At 41.1% G+C, this 16,658-nt stretch overlaps 1 pseudogene; it reads left to right on the top strand.

Annotated features, from left to right (window-relative positions):
- Nucleotides 1-1,028: 1,028 nt before the first annotated feature.
- On the top strand, nucleotides 1,029-14,044 carry LOC119876538 (annotated as a pseudogene).
- The last annotated feature ends 2,614 nt before the right edge of the window (nucleotides 14,045-16,658 follow it).

The raw sequence follows: 16,658 nt of genomic DNA, 5'->3' as shown, positions 1-16,658 counted from the left end.
ATGCAGATGCAATGAAATGACCGAACACCTGAACCCTGATGTTTGTAGCAGAAATTTCTACAATAGCCAAACTGTGGAAGCAGCCTCGGTGTCTGTTGAAAGATGAATGGATAAAGAAGATGTGGCTTATGTGTACAATGGAATATTACTCAGCCATTAGAAATTACAAATACTCACCATTTGCTTCAACGTGCAAGGAACTGGAGAGTATTATGCTGAATGAAATGAGTCAGTTGGAGAAGGACAAACATTATATGTTCTCATTCAATGGGGGGAATATAAATAATAGTGAAAGGGGATAAAGGGAACGGAGAGGAAATGGGTTGGAAATATCAGAAAGGGAGACCAAACATGAAGACTCCTAACTCTGGGAAACAAAGTAGGGGTGGTGGAAGGGGAGCAGGGTGGGGGTTGGGGGTGAATGGGTGATGGGCACTGAGGGGGGCACTTGACGGGATGAACACTGGGTGTTATTCTGTATGTTGGCAAATTGAACACCAATAAAAAATAAATTTATTATTAAATAAACAATCATATACAATAAAGCTGATTTCTACACACTAACAACAAATTATCTCTATTAAATATAAAAAAACAATCTCTTTTACACTGGTATCAAAAATTCATATTTATTATTAAACTTCATTACGGAGAGGAAATACTTTTTAGAAAATGACCTATATTAATGACAGAGTTTTAAAAAGGCAAAAAGGCAAATATAAATACGTTGATGGATTAGAACATCATAAGTCGAGTGTATCAACAAAAGAAAGTGATCTACAGTTGTGAAGTAATATAACTTATAAAGAATTGTATATAACTGATAAAGTATAACATAAGTATATAACTTATAAAGAATAGAATTGAGGTCTGGAGGTGACTATATTATCAGAGGACATATAAAAAGAGCCCTCCCCCTAGTGATTAAACCAGCCCAGCCCCTACCCTGCAGCTGGGAGAGGAGCTCCAGAACCAGGATCCCCAGGTGATCCCCTTCAGGGATCAGAACAGAACAGAGACAACTCACCATGGAGTCTGTGCTCAGCTGGGTTTTCCTTGTCGCTATTTTAAAAAGTAATTCGTAGAGAAAAAGAGACCTTGAGTCTGTGAGTGGAGGTGAGTGAGAGAAACAGGGGATGTGGGAGTATATTGACCAGGATGTCTTGTGTCGGCAGGTGTCCAGGGTGAGGAGCAGCTGATGGAGTCTGAGGGAGACCTGGTGAAGCCTGGGGGGTCCCTGAGAGTCTCCTGTGTGGCCCCTGGATTCACCTTCAGTAACTATGACATGAGCTGGGTCCATTAGGCTCCAGGAAAGGGCTGCAGTGTGTCGCATATATTAGCTATGATGGAAGTAGCACAGGTTACACAGACGCTATAAAGGCCGATTCACCATCTCCAGAGACAATGCCAAGAACAAGCTGTATCTTCAGATGAACAGCCTGAGAGCTGAGGACACGGCCGTGTATTACTGTGCAGACACAGTGAAGGGACCTCAGTGTGAGCCCAGACACAAACATCCGTGTGGAAGGGGATCAGGACCACCAGGGGGTGCACATTCCTCACCACTTCTGTCTTGAAGGCCCAGGAGCAGGTGCAGAGGGAGGTTCTGGGCAGGTCTCCTGTCGGGGTCTGGGCTTCTTCTCCATGGAGTAGTTTCCCCCAGGGAATCTCTCTGAACACTTGATTGTGTTTTTACCTATTCAGCCTCTTTCTTAGAGACTTAGAATTCAACTATAGTGCTTGCAGTTACTTGTACTTAATATTTCCTGACCAGAAATATTCATCAATTGCAAATAACTCCATTCACATCATCTGAACGTTTTCATGAGTCCTGATGACACTCACTGTGGATCACAGGACCCCAAGCTAACATGCTGTCTTGCACCATCACGACATAGAGGAATCTCCAATCCACACAATAGAAAAGAGATGTTCTACAAAAATGTTAAAATGTCTGGGGAGTGAGAGAGATTCCCAGCATGACTTGGTAGTGATGTCGACCCAGAGGTCACTCACACACACACACACACACACACACAATCATGAGAGTATAAGCTTTTATCACCTTCACCTTCATATCCGTTGGGAGCCAGGCAGGCCTCTAATTACACCATAAATGCCTGGATGGTGCCATGGAAGGACACAGGCTCAGGTTGTGTGTTGTGGGTCAGTGGTGGGGACGGGGTCCTGCTCCACGAGGGGCTTGTGTGGAGTCAGTGTCCCAACTGTATCAAAAGAGGAAACTCCTGGGTTATTGTTTCATTTCTTATCCTTTGGGTAGAGGAGAAGAGCAGGGATGGAATATCAGGGAGCTATCAGGCAATAAAGAATGGACATGGTGTGAGGAATAAGTTCACTAAACAAGCATCAACCTGGGAAGACAAAATAAAGACATGGTACTTCTAAGTAGCCAAATGCCTGAGTCACAGGAAAAGAAGATGGATAATGCATGGAAGCAGCATGAAACCTAAAATGATAATACAAATAGGTCAAGATCCTACCAGTTCTCAGATGGAAGCTGTCCTCTCCCCACAGTCACCAGCTGCCTTTGAAGGTCATGTGTACTCCGTATGCTCAGAGACCAGAAACTTCTACTGAATCCATGAGGATCCTCAGTTTGAGGAGCTGGATTGGAGGACCTTCAACTTGTAGGGAATAACTCATGGATCCTTCGGGTGCAGATGTCAGCTCATTGTGTGTGACCTCAACCATCCCCGTGTTGGAACATAATACTCATATGATGCGGGGAGTAGGTGGGGCCTTAGGGGTGCAGTTACATCTGGAGGTGCAGCCTCATTGTCAGATAAGTCCTTATACTCTTCAACTGGGAAAGTTCCCTACACCCTGGCCCCATGTAAGGTGATGGAGAAAGGACGGGGTAGGATGTGGGTGCTCTCCAGACACCACAGCTTCCTGCACCTGGACCTCAGACACCCAGACTCCAGATCTGTGAGAATTAGTGTCTGTTGTTTGATCTGCCCAGTCCATCTATGATGTTCCAGCATGGGGCATGGGTGATAGTCATTTTTTCTTTATTTAAATTGAATTTACCAACATTCACTATACCCTCAGTGTTCATCACATCATGTACCCTCCTTAACTCCCATCATCCACTTACCCCTTTCCCCACCTCCTCCCTTCCAGTGACCCTCAGTTGTTTTTTTCCCCAGAGTTAAGTGTGTCTCCTGATTTGTCTTCCTCTCTAGTCTTACCCCACTAAGTTTCACTCCTTCCCTTATAGTCTCTTTCAATATGAATGAGACCATATCATTGCCTTTCTGTGATTGATTTATTTCTCTCAATATAATGCCTCCAGTTCCATCCATATTGAAGGGAATATTATTTCATGTTATTCATTATGTGTGACTGCTATCCATTGTATATATAAAGTACGTCTTTTTTGTATATTTTTTATTGGAGTGGGATTTGCCAACATATATCATAACACCCAGTGTTCATCCCATCAAGTTCCCCATTCAGTTCCCATCACCCAGGCACCCTACCCCCTGCCTACCTCCCCTTCCTCTACTCCTTGTTTGTTTACCAGAGTTAGGAGTCTAATGTTCTGTCTCCCTCTCTGATTTTCCCACTCATTTTCGTTCCATTCCCCTATAATCCCTTTCACTATTTTTTATTATCCCCAAATGAATGAGGCCATATGTTTGTCCTTCTCTGATTGACTTATTTCACTCAACATAATATGCTCCAGGTCCATCCACGTCGAAGCAATTGGTGGGTATTCGTCCTTTCTAATGGGAGAGTAATATTCCATTGTATACATAGACCACAGCTTCGTTATCCATTCATCTGTCAATAGACACTGAGGCTCCTTCCACTGTTTGGCTGTTGTGGACTTTGCTGCTGTGAACATTGAGGTACAAGTGTCCCTTCATTTCATTAAATCTATGTCTTTGTATTTTTAGTGAAAGGGAATAAAGGGGAAAGGAGAAAAAAAGTGGGAAATATCAGAAAGGGAGACAGAAAGACTCCTAACTCTGGGAAAAGAACTAGGGGTGGTGGAAGGGGAGTTGGGTTGGGGTGGAGGTGACTGTGTCATAGGGCACAGAAGTGGGCACTTGACAGGATGAGCACTGGGTGTTATTCTATACGTTGGCAGATTGAACACCAATAAAAATAAATTTATATAATAAATAAATAAATAAATAAATAAATAAATAAATAAATCTGTGTTTTTGGTGTAAATTCCCTTAAAGGCAATGGCTGGTTCCTGGAGTGGTACTATTCTCACTTTTTCAGGACATTCCATTCTGTTTTCTGGTGTGGCTCAAAAAGCCTTAAATCCCACCAATACTGGAAGAGGGTTGCACTTTCTCAATATCCTCCCTTATATTTATTGTATATGGCCTTGTTGCTTTATCCATTCTGAGTTGTATAAGTGGGATTTTAGTGTGGTTTTCATTTGTATTTCCGTGATGTCAAGTCATGTGGATCATTTTTCTCATCTCATTGTTGGCCATTTGTCGGTCTTCTTTGGAGAATGCCTGTTCATGTATTCTCCCAATTTCATGACTGGATTGATTGTTTTGTTGGGTGCTGCCTTTGTTAAGGAAATATCTTGTCCTATTCTGTAGGTTGCCTTTCATATTGTCGCCTGTTGCATTGTTGTACAGATTCTCTCTTGATGAAGTCCTAATAGTTTATTTTTCCCTTTATTTCCTATGTCTTTTGAGAGGTGCCTTGCTAGCAGTCGCTGCAGGTGAGGAAAAAAGTTTCCACCGGAATTCACCTCTAGGATTTTGATGAATTACTATCTCAGATTTCGGTATTTCATCCATTTTGAGATTATCTGTGTGTTTGGTGTAGCTGAATGGTCCACGTTCATTCTAATGCCAGTGGCTGTCCAATTCTTTTTCAGATCCATTTATTGATGAGAATTTCTTCCTTAGATATTTTTTTTCTTTCTTCTTGAGGAGTAGTTGACCAATGAGTTGAGGGTCCATTTCTGCTCTCTCTGCTCTGTTCCATTGATCTATGTGTTGTTTTTGCCAATACCATGCAATTTTGATCATAAAGACTTTAAAATAAAGCTAGTCTAAAAACATTGCATGCCCTCCAGCTGTAGTACTGTTTCCGTTTTTTTTTTTTTACCCAAAATGTTTCTACCTGTTTGATGACTTCAGAAAGAAATTGAAGAAGACACAAAGAGGGAACCCCTTCCGTGCCTATGGATTAGAACAATGTATACTGTCAGGACACCTGTGTTGCTCAGAGTTTGAGTGTCTGCAGTGGGCTCAGGTTGTGACCCTGGGGTTCTGGGATGGTGTCCTGCATCAGGCTTTTTGAAGGGAGCCTGCTTCTCCCTCTGCCTATGTCTCTGCATCTGTCTCTGTGACTCTCCTGAATCAATAAATAAATCTTTAAAACAAAAACAAAAATAAATACTGTGAAAATCTCTATACTGCTCAGAACCTTCTACATATTCAAAACAATCCTTGTGAAATCATCCTGGACATTTTTCACAGAGTATGAACATATAATCTTAAGATTTTTATGGCACAGATAGAGATCTTAGGGACACATATATGCTCTGGCATAGCCCTGCTGTATTTGTTGTGAGAAGTATCAGTTAATGGCCCTCCCACAGTGAAGGGTGCATTTCTCACTTGCAACTAGGACTAACCTGTGCAAACCAGAGGTAGCTGTCAAAAAGTCACAGTGGACACACAGAAGGAGAACAATGATACAAGAGAGCCAGAGATACTCAGACACTTGGTAACTTCAGTTTAAGGATGTCCTTTTATAACGTTTCCAGAAGATAAGGATGAGATGACCCAGTGAGATTCGTGTCTCACCATCAGCTTATAAGGTTGTGTTGTACTGATGCCTGTTAGATGTGTCCCTTGTCACTGGATGAACATTTGGTACCCCGTGTTCTCATTTCAAACCCACCTGCATATGTGACTCTCCGTCTGGACATGAGATCAGTTTCCCTTTAGGATTTCCTCAATGGAACCCCTCAAGGGTCTTACATGACTTATTTACCTCATCGTTTTATTTAAATGCAATCATTTCTGTCATGGATTTGCAACAACCATGTAACATGTCCTGGTCACGTCAATATCTAACAGCTCTACCATTCTATTTCATAGTCAACATGTGAAATTACATGACAGTGAATCTATTTCAGGGAAGGTAAGTCCACTCATGGTCAGCAAGGCAGGGGAGCAGCTCTGAATGCTCAGAAGCAGGGCATTGGTTGGCTTGAAGGATTTCATAAATATTTATACAAATCGCAGCTGTCCCCAGAAATGAACGCTCAGAAAATTGATGTGAGAGGACGTAGCAAGTGATGGGGCATACAGTTCCTCTTACAGTGTGCAACCCTGGACCTGAGCTGGACTTACATGGATGTCTAAATGCACAGTACAGTTGGCAATGGATTGTTATCATTTGCTGCTGGTTTTCTTTCCTCTGTAGATGCTCACATCCCACATTGTTGAGTCCTTTTTTGGGGTTTTGTGACTCTCTTCCTGGCTGTATTGGAGAGCAGTTATAAACATGGTCTTCTACCTCTAGCCTGGGAATGAATGTTTGCACCCCCGAGTCTTCAGGGAGCCCTCAGAGGACAGCCATCAAGCCCTTTCTGTCCTCAGTCTACCTCTGAATTCCAACTTCACCATACCTGTGTCTGAGCTGGTTTATCTCAGGCACATGAAAGGGTCTCTAATCGTCAAATGGAAGGCTCAAAAAAAATATGGAAGGCTCCTGTAGTTTAGACCTGGGCTGGTCCTCCGAGGGGTTGTCAAAAGAAAGGGTCTAGTTTCTGCCTGCTGGTTTCAGAATAAAAATCACAGGACCACACAGAGTTCAGTTTATGGAAACACAGCACAACGCCTGCACTCAGACCCAATGTTCACAAGACTTCAGGTTCCAGTCCTTCTTCAACATGCAACACATAGTGCCACTTTTTCTTCTTGGCACTCAGGGGGTCCTTAGATCCAGGAAATTACCCCATTTTTCCATTTGAGCACCATCATGCCAGGTCCGTCCCCCGCAGGAGTAGAATTCTATAAGTTCATACGTTTCCCTCTTGTCCTTAAAGTCCTTGACTGTAGCTTCTGCAAGCAACCTCCCTCCTGCTGTCATCCCCACGGTTGTATCTCCCCAATGTCAACAGCAGACAGCTCCAACACTCCAAAACCTGCTCAGTATACTTTTAGGAGTCTTTCTCTTGTTTTTTTCAACTCTGATTGATTTCATGGGTGTTCAAAATGATTCAATAACTATCCAGCTGTTCTAGGGATGTGACAATCCCTGAGTCCCCCTAATCTTCTGACATGTTCACTTCTCTCTCCCATATTTTCTTATACTAAAGATGGTGTGGTGAATTCTTTCTGATTTATATGTTGGAGGAGAACCTTGAACCCTGGTGTTTTGTTTCAGAATATCATAAACTTATTTTCACCCCTACTCTGATTCTGGATCCTAATGACTCATTTGTGTTTGTAAAGCCTATTGAGTATTGTACTAATATTATATTAAGTTTCAGGAATAATTATACACATGTGTAGTACATACACATAAGTCATCCAACGGGTGACAAAAAGGAGCAATGCACCTCCTAGCAGTGAGGTTGGGGCTTCCAGGAAGGCACAGATGCTCCCAAAGGATTAGAATTACAGATATATTATTAGCTTCCATTGGCCATGTCTCTGTAGAGGTGACACAGGTGTCATTTGTGTGGTGGGCTCTGCTTGCAGTCTTCCTGATGCATATGATCTATTCAAAGATGGAAATGGGGGTACCCAGGTGAGTCAGCTATTTGGCACCACCCTCAGCCCAGGGCCTGGTCCTGGAGATCAGGAATAGAGTCCCACAGCAAGCTCCCTGCATGGAGCCTGTTTTCCTACTGCCTGTGTCTCTGCATCTCTCTCTCTCTCTCTCTCTCACTCTCTCTCTCTGTGTCTCTCTTGAATAAATAAATAATATATTAAAAAAACAAACATGGAATGGGCTAAATTTTGAGACAGATCAGAAGTCCTGTATGCAGCCCACAGGGTCGGGGGACTGATCTAAGAAAACCAAAATTATGGTTGATCAGAGGCACAAATTGAAATTGAATTCAAACTGAAATTTCCTGCTGCATTTGTTATGAAAAATACCTGATAAATCTGTAGAAGAGGATCATGGTAGATATTTTTCTTCTCCTAGATGGAATATAGTATTTGAATGTAAAAGGAATTCATGAAAAACTTACAGTGTAAATGCAGCACTACACTCTTAGTTTAGGAAGTATAAGAAAAATAGAAATATAGCTATACAATGGAAAATGTTCATTCTCACACCAGGTTATTATATCCAAAACCCTCCCTGAATGAGCTTATTTTGTGTCAGGTAAGCTCATCAAAGCGATTACAGAAGATCAGAGTTAACTGCAGCGGAACACGTTGACTGAGTTGTTAGAGACTTACAAATAGAACTGCATTACATGAAACTCTCTGAAATTCAGCTAAATTCTAAATTTAGCAAAATCATGTGATCCCTAATACAGTAGCTTCAGATAAATGATCCCAAGTTGACTATATACTGACAGGACATGTATCTAGAGGCCACCTTCTATTGAATAAAACAGCCCAGACATGGCCCTGCATCTGGGAGAGGAACCTCAGCCCCAGGAACAATGTCAGTTATCACGACAAAACACAACTCACCATGGAGTCTGTGCTCAGCTGGGTTTTCCTTAACACTATTTTAAAAATATATTTTTATATATTTTCTATTTGAGTCAATTTGGCAACATAAAGCATACCCCCAGTGTTCATGACGTCAACAGAAGGATGGGCATTTTTAAGAACTAACGAAAATCCTTCATAATATATATATTTTAAATCTTTTTAACATGTCTATGACTCTGATATTTTCATCTAATGTTGCTAGAAAGAGACAAATTATACATCAAAAGTTTATAAAAATTGGGATATGGGGTAATGAGATTGGATATGTCTGATTTATACATTTTATCCCCAACTGGAAGCAGATATTAATTAACCAAAACCGTCATGACTCCATTGTGGTAATATTGGTGTTGAAATTGAAACTACAGCTCCCGTTCCTAATTCAACCATGACCGCACCTCACTTTCAGCCTCTACAGACACCATCATCCCATGACATCCCTGTTTGTGGACTTCCTGCACTAATGGGAAAGACCTGTTAATACGGGGTTCTTCTGGATACTCAGAGAGCATGAAAAGTGTCTACTGGCATTCATCTGAAGCTACTGTTCCTTTAGAGGGAATAGGTCAGAGCTCAACAATTCATGTTTACCGTGTGCTATTCCCCTGACTTTCACCTGACACAAAAAGTGGATTCCTTTTTCTAATTCAATATTTTTAATTTAATGACTAGTTCTATATACTATGAATCTCTCAACTTCCCCTGGAGCTTTCCTATTACCCAGCAATTGCACTACTGGGATTTACTGCAAAGATACAGATGCAGTGAAAGACCATGATACCTACACCCCAATGTTTATAGCAGCAATGTCCAGAGTAGCCAAACTGGAAGGAGCCTCAGTGTCCATCGAAAGAATAATGGATAAAGATGATGTGGTCTATATATACAATGGAATATTACTCAGCCATTAGAAATGAAGAACACCCATCATTTGCTTCGCCATGATTGGAACTGGAGGGTATTATGCTGAGTGAAGTAAGTCAGTCGCAGAAGAATAAACATATGGTCTCATTCATTCAAGAAATATAAAAATTAGTGAAAGGGAGTAAAGTGGAAAGGAGATAAAATGAGTGGGAAATACCAGAGAGGTCGACAGAACATGAGAGACTTCTAACTCTGGGAAATGCACTCTAGGAAGGATCTCTGGGAAGGGATACTGGTAAGGGAGGTCGGCCGGGTTAGCGATGACTGGGTGACGGGCAATCAGTCGTCACTTGATGGGATGAGCACTGGGTGTTATCTATATGTTGGCAAAGCTCACTCCAATGAAAAATAATTAAGAAATAAAATTTGAAAAACAAAAGAAACTTCAGATAATGAGGAATAATCCTAACCAAAGAGGAAAGGACCTAGTATAATATTTCTAAAATACATATGAAAGACATTAAAAAAGACAGAAATATATGGAAAACAGTTTATTCTTATGGATTGGAAAATTAAATATTCATATAATGTCTATGCCACCAACAGCAATCTATGCATCCAGTATGAACCCTATCAAACACCACCAACATTTTTCTATTTCCCCAATATGCTGTTGTTTCATCCGTCCCCTTTTTTCATGCATTTGGGACAGCATTTCTGTAACATCAGTTTTAATTTTGGGCTGACAATGGCTTTTTTCTTTTATATGTTCTCATTCATTTGGGGAATATAAATAATAGTGAAAGGGAATATAAGGGAAGGGGGAAGAAATGTGTGGGAAATATCAGAAAGGGAGACAGAACGTAAAGACTGCTAACTCTGGGAAACGAACTAGGGGTGGTAGAAGGGGAGGAGGGCGGGGGGTGGGAGTGAATGGGTGACGGGCACTGGGGGTTATTCTGTATGTTAGTAAATTGAACATCAATAAAAAATAAATTAAAAAAATAAAATAAGTGATTCTTAAGTGTCTTCAATGTTTGCACAAACCTAGTTGTATCTTTAAAAACATTGTTTTAGATTCCAGCCTGCTATGTCATGTAATCACCTTTAGCCAGCCATATCCTCAAGTGGGTGGATTTCTGTGATGAACTCATATAACGAAATGAAGTCTAAACAATTTTCCTCTTTTCTGCTTATCCTAATTGTAGTAGCTGCAGGAAGTAGTTTCCTTCCCTGTCCCAGCCCCACAGAAAATTTTCTCCCCAACACAACACTCCACACCGCCAACATTCCAAAACGTGTCGATTTTCTACTTGCAGACTAGCATTTTTTTTAAGACTAGCATTTTTTGTTCTCTCATCCTCCAATTGATTTCTTGTTAGCTCAGAATTATTTGATAAATATCCAGCTGTGTTCAGGGATGACACAAGCCCAGGATCCCCTGCAGGTCTGACATCGTAACTCCTCTCCCCTTGTGTTTGTTAGCAAACAGATCTGAAATAATACAAGGAGGCAATATGCATGACACTTACAATCCTCATTTTAGTAACCAAATGAGAATACAAATTGTTAATTGACCTTCCTTCTTCATCTACCAACTACATACACTCTTTGATTTCAGCAACTCTTCAGCTTGTCACAGCCCATTACTTGAGAGGGAGACCAACACCTTCATTCTGAAGGGTCTCTGCTTGATCTCATCCTTACAGGCTATTGGTAGCTACTTAGCGCTCTAATCCCATCTTGAAAGGAAATTCCACTCATCTCAAAAGCCAGCTGCATCAGGGAAGTGAAGACAATTTTAGTCTACTGAGTGCAACTCTTAACTGGTGCCTGAATATCTTCAGAACCATCTGTGGATGAAGCTCCGCTTTTCTTTCCCCTTTCAAAAAATTTCTTACTCTTTCCATGAGTTCATATGTGCAGGGTGTGAGACTGAATGCAGTGGAGCAGGACTGGGTTCCATGAGGATTTGGAAGCTCCTTAATGGGACATGCTGTGTCCTCAGGATTGCTCCAGAACCCAACACTTCTTCCATTTGGTGATGGAGAGGCACTGTGTGTACCCCAATCTTGGGCTTAGGTGCTCAAATACCATGCACTTCAAGATGGAAAGCTCAGTTTCCATGCTAAACTAGGGACACAGGCTTCCTGCTATAGATTCTAAGATCCAGAAACAGCCTGACAGCTTTCTCTATAGATGAACCATGATCAGCAGAGTTTGGCAGGGGTTTTCCCGCAAAATTTGAAGACCATCAATCTGAAATGCCCATAGGGGACTTCTAGAGCACTTCAGATTTTATGCAGCCCAAATAGGAATGGTGAATAGGCATGTGGGGAGCATCACCAACCCTACATCCTCCACATCATTGATGGTGGCACTATTCTCAGGATTTCTTTAAGAAACATGTAACAGATTAATGTTCTATTCCCTGGAAAGAGGTAAATGATAAATGTAAACATAATGATCCTCACAATACAACACATCTCCACCTATTGACTAAATTACTGAATTGAATAAATTAAACTATGACAATACTAAATGTCAGCAAGGTTGTACAGAAAGTAGAACTCTTTTTAATTATGATCTCTGATCTCATCTGGATAAAATATATATAATTAGATCCTAGGAAAACAGAGCTTGACAAGACCTATGATCTGTCTGCTGCAGCCCGGAGCCACAGATTCGATGTTGGTGTAAATCATTCCGATCTGTTGTAATGAGAACCAGGGAAAGTCATGTGTGTTGCTCAGTCTAACAGTAGAGATGATAACATGAGATGAACAGCACAGACATTGAGACAAATAAATTAGATGACATCTGTCTTCCATGGATATTCTTGTATTCATGGATTCAATGAGTTGGCAGATGCTCCCTATGATTCCGGATGGAAATATACTTTATAAGTCCAGGGATCCAATGGTCATCTCACCTGGAAACCCTCTCACTTTTAGGGAAATCCAAGACTTCTCCACAAATCATGTAGAGCACTGGTATGTCAGTGGATACACATGCCTCTTTGAAGTTTGGGGGATATATTATTCCCTGAACTCTGTTTTATCTCTTTTACATATTTTATTTATTTATTCATTAGAGACCCAGAGAGAGGCTGAGACACAGGCTGAGGGAGAAGCAGGCTTTCTCTGGGGGTCCTGAGGTAGGACTCACCTCCAGGACTCCATAATCCTGACCTGGGCTGAAGGCTGAAGCTCAAACATGGAGCCAATCAGGTGCCCCAGAACTCAGTTTTCTTAGCGACCTCCAAAATGGGTGTTTTTCAAAATCCTCAGTACTTTCTTGATTGAAAGATGATGTGATATGTAAATTCATTTATCCAACATACAGCATAACACTAAGTTCTCACCACATCAGATGTCCTCCTCAACGCCCGTCATCCAGTTACCACATATGATGTGACAAATACAGGGTGGTATACTATGGTATACTGTATGCTGGCAAGTTGAATTTAAATAAAGAAAAAAAGGTTAAAATACTCCTTCACCTTGCACATATCATGCAGACAACAAATTATTTCTCCTTGTTTTATACTGCATTTAACAAAAATCTTGGCCATTTATGCCAGTCATCTTTAAAGATTTTCATATCTTTAGATACTTTTCTTTTTTTTTATATCTTTAGATACTTTTCATTTAAAAATGAAAAAAGAAAAATACTTTAACTTCTCTAAATGGTGTTATTTTTATTTAGCCTTTTGTGGTGATAATGTTTCTTTAACTGGACATGAATTAAATCATGTCAATCATTTTAGCCTTAGACGGTAGGCTGACCCACCTTATTCCATCCTTTGGATATTTGGAACACCTGTATTTGATGCAAAAAATAAATGCCTGATTTTAAAGTTATAAACAAAAAAAAACAAAGATTTTGGGATAACTACCTTCTGTGTTACCTGGAAACTCTAAACCTCACTCTGCCATTTATCACACAATATCATAATCTTATATCCCTCCTTCCCCTGATCCAGCACTTCTATGCACTCAAGAGCTCTTTTAATGTAGAAAGTTCATTGAGTATGATACAATCATTATATGATTTGCAGGAAGTGACAGTTGCCACCTGAGGACCATGCATATGATCTCATTCTTGTCTCCAATGACACACAAGCTTCATGGGGGACAATAGATGAGCTCCAATAGAACCGAATAGCAGGACTATTATTAGCAACACCCTCTATCACTGTTCAGTGGATGTTTCAGCCAGTTTGAGGGTGTGGACTGCTGGCAGTCTTCCTGATGCACACGATCCATTCAGTGACGGAAAGTCCTACAAATGGACATGTAACTGGAGCCCTCTGCTCAAACTGCAGGGTTATGGGGATCAGTCTGAGGAAACCAAATACTGATGGCAATCAGAAGAACTCCAGCATGGCAGTTTCTCGAACCATCTACCTTCTTCTCTGTGTTAGAAAAGCCAGTTATGATTCCTCCTCCAAAAGGAAGTTTTTTGAGGAAGAGGTTATATAGCGTGGATAGTCTGGTACCTCAGAGAGTGTCTCTAGTGTGTGCTGCATGCACTGGGTTCTTCTGTTTTGGCATCTTTTTCCATCAGGTCATACCTACAGAGGCTCTCCCTGTCTGCAGTGGGCAGTGTGTGATCCTTGGCCAGGATGTGATAAGTTTTAACTGGGTGTGGTCTGCTCTGCTTGATAAATGACACCTGGTACCACCTCCACTAGAACGGAGGCCTTGCTGAATTCTCTGGTCACGATATGTGGGTGGACAGGGGTGCAGCCACTCCAGGAAACAGTATTGAGGTTACTCAGAAAGTTAAAAACAGAGCCCTAGCATGAACCAGTAAACAAAGACCTAAAAATTCACACAAAAAATACAGAAAATCTGGTTTACAAGGAAGCTCAAACACCTCTGTTTATAGATTCATTATTTTCAAGACAAAATATTAAAACAGCACAAGTGTACAATTCAGATGAATAAATAAGATAATAAAGCGTGTTTCTCTTCAAACATCATGATGCAGGGACATGGTAAACAGTTTGTTAAGTCTGGGGAAACACGGAAGAGTCCTCAATTTCTGAATACATAATCATAGTGCCTGTAACCAAAATGCCAAGGACAAGCTCCATGATCAATATAACTCATATTTTCATGGCAATATATGTGAGTGTACAAGTACAATGATCTCCATGCCATAGATGAGGACACGGCTGTACAACACATCCTTTTTTGGTCACATTTTATGGAATTAATTATTTTAATAATCATTCCACTCTTGTATCTTTATTTAGAATTCCCAGTCATATGTACAGAGAGAGGAGGTGTAAATGCCCCTGTGGTGGATGAATACACAACATCTCCATCAGCTCTGTGAGTCTCTGTCAAGGTTTCTACTTGTCTCCATTTTTGTGTGACCAAGAGACCTGCTATCCACACATCACTCAATTGGCACTTTTGGAAATTCCAGAAACCAACAAATCTCATGTCCAGTTCCTTCTTGGAAGTGGTTCAGGGAGGATCCAGGTCCCATGGTGTGGAGCATAGTCAAGACACTGGGACTCATTTAAAACTGCTGTGTGGTCTCAGACACTCACACAAGCTCTCTTCTGCAGTGAATAGTTATACACCTGTAAATTGTGGTAAATTGTTATGTTCATAACCTATCTTGAGTGTGTATGTGGGGAAATGGAAGATAATTGATGATAAGTAATCAGGCAGCAAATGAGGTTGGAGAAAGCACAATTTACTGACACATATCCTGTCTGCAAAACTCCGCCATGATGCATACATGTGTTCTGAGCAACTAGTATCATAAGGATGCTAACTGCTAAATTTGATATGTACCCAGAAGATATGCAAATAGCGCCCTACCTCTACTATTAAACCAGCCCAGCCTGAAACCTTAGCTGGGAGAGAAGTCCCAGCCCCAGGAATCTTAGGTGACCCCTTTCAGGTATTGGGACAGAATACAGAGAACTCACCATGCAGTCTGTGCTCAGGTGGGTTTTCCGTGTCGCTATTTTAGAAGATAATTCCTGGAGAGCAGGGATCCCTGGGTGGCGCAGTGGTTTGGAGCCTGCCTCTGGCCCAGGGCATGATCCTGGAGACCCAGTATCGAATCCCACGTCGGGCTCCCGGTGCATGGAGCCTGCCTCTCCCTCTGCCTATGTCTCTGCCTCTCTCCCTTTCTCTCTCTGTGACTATCATAAATAAATAAAAAATTAAAAAAATTCCTGGAGAACGGAGACCTTGACTATGTGAGTGGAGGTGAGTGAGAGAAACATGATGTGGGACAGTTTCCTGACCAGGATATCTTGTGTCTGCAGGTGCCCAAGGTGAGATGAAGCTGGTGGAGTCTCGGGGAGAACTGGTGAAGCCTGGGGGATCAATTAGACTCTCCTATGTGACCTCTGGATTCACCTTCAGGAGCTACTGGATAAGCTGGGTCAGCCAGGCTCCAGGGAAGGGGCTGCAGTGGGTCACTTGGGTTAATACTGGTGGAAGCAGCAAAAGCTATGCAGATGCTGTGAAGGGGCAATTCACCATCTCCAGAGACAATGCCAAGAACACGCTGTATCTGCATATGAACAGCCTGAGAGCCCTGTATTATTATGTGAGTGACACATTGCAGGGACTTTAGTGTGAGTCCAGACAGAAGTCTTCCTGGTGAAGGGAATCAGGACCTGTTGTGATGGTCATCAGACATTTGATGGAAGAGTTGACTCATTCCATTGTACACCATACCCTGATATTACACAGGTTAAAAACAGTAATTTAAATAAAATATGTAAAATTAATTACAACTTAAACAGTTTTAAGTCCCTTAAATTCAGAGTCTAACTCAAGAAGATGTTTATAATAACCAAATATTATATTATTCAGGGATTTATTAATTACTAGCTCTGTGAAACTGAAGAGTCAATACACTATCAAGGGGCAATTTCTTGATCTGAATAGTATATAATGAGTTATACTATGAAAGATAATTAATCTTTCTATTTTAAGGTTTTATACAGTATTTTCTTTGATTTGAGATTAGAGTGTCTACTTTCATATACTGATTTTGACTGCTCATTTTGTTTATTTTAAAATTAAATTATTGGTCTTCTGTTTAATTGTTTTCTAT

Source organism: Canis lupus, chromosome 8 (assembly GCF_011100685.1).
Source record: "Canis lupus familiaris isolate Mischka breed German Shepherd chromosome 8, alternate assembly UU_Cfam_GSD_1.0, whole genome shotgun sequence".
NCBI lineage: Eukaryota > Metazoa > Chordata > Mammalia > Carnivora > Canidae > Canis > Canis lupus.
Note: the sequence above shows the minus strand (reverse complement) of the source record. Positions and strands in the feature narration are given on the sequence as shown.